Consider the following 3,063-nt stretch of genomic DNA (forward strand, 5'->3'; position numbering starts at 1 on the left):
GGACACGGGTACAAATCTGATTGGCTCAGGGCTGGAGGCATTCTGGGGGCAGTTAGAGTTAAGCATTCCCAGCGTTTAGAGTTCTTGACCAGCTGGGCCCTAATAAGCTTGTCCTGGGTTTGCTCACAGGGCCTGCTTATCTCAGGTTCACGTGGTAAAGTAGGGGTAAAGTAGGGTTCGCGTGGTAAAGTGGGGCCTGACTTCAAAGTCTGGCTCTTCACTTTATCAAGAGTAAGGCTTTCTACAAGAGTTTCTTTGTATTCACTTGTCTTTGATGATTTAGAAATAATACTTTTTTTGATTGGTTGTAGGGCTTGAACTCTGGGCCCAGGCGCTGTTCCTGAGCTCTTCAGCTCAAGGCTAAGCACTCTACCACTGGAGACACAGCACCACTACTGGTTTTCTGGTGGTTAAGTGGAGATAAGAGTCTCACGGCCTTTCCTGCCTGGGCTGGCTTTGAACCATGATCCTCAGGTCTCAGCCTCCTGAGTAGCTAGGATTACAGGTGTAAGCCACCGGCGCCCAGCTGATTTAGAAATAATTGGCATAGTCAAGCACTATTCGTTTGTGCCTATAAGCCTAACTACTCAGGAGGCTGAGATCTGGAGGGTGAGGTTCAAAGCCATCCCAGGCAGCAAAGTTTGTGAGACTTTCATCAGGAAGCTGGAATTGGAGCTGTGACCAAAGTGGTAGAATTCCAGCTTTAAGCTGAAAAATCAAGACAGAATGTGAGGTCTTGAGTTCAAACCCCAGTACGTACACACACATACACACACACAGTATCAATTGATGTCAACTTTTTTCATTGATTCTTCATATGCAGAATTACTTTACAGCCAAACACCAGTGGTTCATGCCTGTAAATGCTATTCAAGAGGCTGAGATATGAGGATCTAGGTTTAAAGCTAGCCAGGTCAATAAAGTCCAGAAGACTCTGATTTCCAGTTAACTAGCAAAAAACTGGAAGTGATGCAATGGCACCAATGCTAGAGTACCAGCCCTGAGCTAAAAAGCTGGGGACCGGGCCTAGGCCTGAATTCTCAAGTCCACACAATAAAAAAACAAAACAACAACAAAAAAACCCAACAAACAAAAACCCAGATACTTACCTGGCAGGGGCGATACCATGTTCACGAAGGTGGTTTTCCCAAAACGAGGCTTAGCCATTGCACTTGAATGTGCTGCGTTCGCGCTCTCCCCTGGTCCTGCTGTTATAAAGTAGAATGGCGCTTTCTCTTCAGAATTTCCTGTTTCGTGTCCTTTACTGTTTCCTGCGAGGATGTAGGAGGTTCATGTTTGGGCTGAAGGTCTTGCTTTAGCCACCCCTTACGAGTTGGCCCTAACACGAGGCCGGTCCCACAATTTTCTGAAAGCCGTCTTTATGCGAGTCGTTGCCCACCGCCCGGCTCCGTGCGTCTGCTGGTATCTTGGCACAGAGCGTCCTCTGAGGTTTGCTAATGGGCGTTTTAATGCAGTGGGGCAGCTAAACGACAGGGCTTCTAACTTTGTGCTAAAGGGGCAGGCCTGCTTTTACCGCCCGGTGCGCTCAGTGCCAACTCACAAATGTGTCGACGCCGCCAGGCGCCAGCGGCTCACGACTGCCCACTCGGACTGCTGGAAGAGGCCTCCACGGGGATGGGGCCTGAGGAGCTGCCCAGGAGCCCCACGGCAGAGACTCTTCTTCCACGACACCAGCAAAATTTGCCAGACTGGACAGACAAGGGGGTGGGGGAAGACCAGGCAAAGCCACGACTGTCACACAACACGGACAGGTACTCACCCACTCGTGTCGCGCGTCCAGAACGTGGGCACACTTGCCTGACTACTTACTGACTTCCCCGCTTGAGGGTGTTCACAACCTTGCCTCTCGCGCGCTCCTGCCAGCCTGCCTATTCTTCTCTCTCCCTATCTTTGTCCTTGCCGGGCTGGATGGCCCTCAAGCTCGAGATCCCCACCTCAAGACGGCCCGCCCATGGGACAACGGGCTACAGGCTCAAGTTCCCGTGCCCCGCCTGTCTCCCTCGTAAAAGGTGTGCGAGTAAACGCCCGTGCTCACAGCTGTGGAGCGGGCTGCGGCCTGGCTAAATACACGGCGGCTAGAGTCCGGGGTCGGTCCCGATTGCACCGCGAGACTCGCGCGCGGACGGACCTCCCTTCCCGTGCATCTCCAGACGCGCGCACGTGGCCACGCAACCAGCGCGGGCCCGGTGAGGGCAGCACGCCCGGTGCGCGGCGGGGAGGACCCGCCCCTTCCGCCTCAGCCGACCCCGAGATGACCCCGGCCTGCAGGACTGTGTCACACCGGGCCTCCTCGTGCGCGAAGCGGGGATGGCCGTTCCCTCTCCTCCGGGGCAGGGAAGTCGTCTGGAAGGAGCCTTCTAGAACGCAGCTTTAGAAACGACATGGAGGGAGGTGGCAGGGGTGTGTGTGTGTGTGTGTGTGTGTGTGTGTGTGTGTGTGTGTGTCTTTTTTTGGGGGGGGGGGGAGGAGGAGAGGCTGTTTTTGTTCTTATTCCCGGGCTGAGGCCGGCTCGGGCGGGCAGCCAAGATGAATTAGGCACCCGGCCTAATTTTTTTTTTTTAAACGTCGCGTTTATTGCTTAGATGGCTTGATCCAGAACAGCTTTCTTTTCATTCGGAATTTGGAAGTTCTGTACAACTGCGTACACAAAGAGGAACGAACAAAAAGCACCCAAACCAAGACTGTGGCACTGTTGGTGTGGCACAAACCAGTTCTGTACATGACACTTGTCGGCTAAGTTCTCTTCAGGAAAGAAAAAAGGAATGATACACACTTAGCGTCTCCTGCAACGCGTGGGCTGAAGGAGCCGGGCTGTGTCGTAGAACTTTTCATCCTTCCTGAGTCCAGCTCAGATGGGCAAACATCCCTGGAGCCCCACAGCTATGTGCTTACGATTTGTGTCCCTTTGAGACTTGTGTTCCCCTTTGAGCTGGGCCATGCTCAGTCCATTGTGAAAATGTTCTAGCAGCCGTATTGTTTTATAAAGAAAACAGTGGCTTCTGGTTCTAGAGAGAGAAAAAGCAAGAAAGAAAAAGAGAAAGG

At 52.7% G+C, this 3,063-nt stretch overlaps 1 pseudogene; it reads left to right on the plus strand.

Moving 5' to 3' along the window:
- The first annotated feature begins 1,101 nt into the window (after positions 1 to 1,101).
- Positions 1,102 to 1,251, plus strand: LOC125358902 (annotated as a pseudogene).
- The last annotated feature ends 1,812 nt before the right edge of the window (positions 1,252 to 3,063 follow it).

Source organism: Perognathus longimembris, chromosome 10 (genome assembly GCF_023159225.1).
Source record: "Perognathus longimembris pacificus isolate PPM17 chromosome 10, ASM2315922v1, whole genome shotgun sequence".
In the NCBI taxonomy this organism is placed as follows: Eukaryota; Metazoa; Chordata; class Mammalia; order Rodentia; family Heteromyidae; genus Perognathus; species Perognathus longimembris.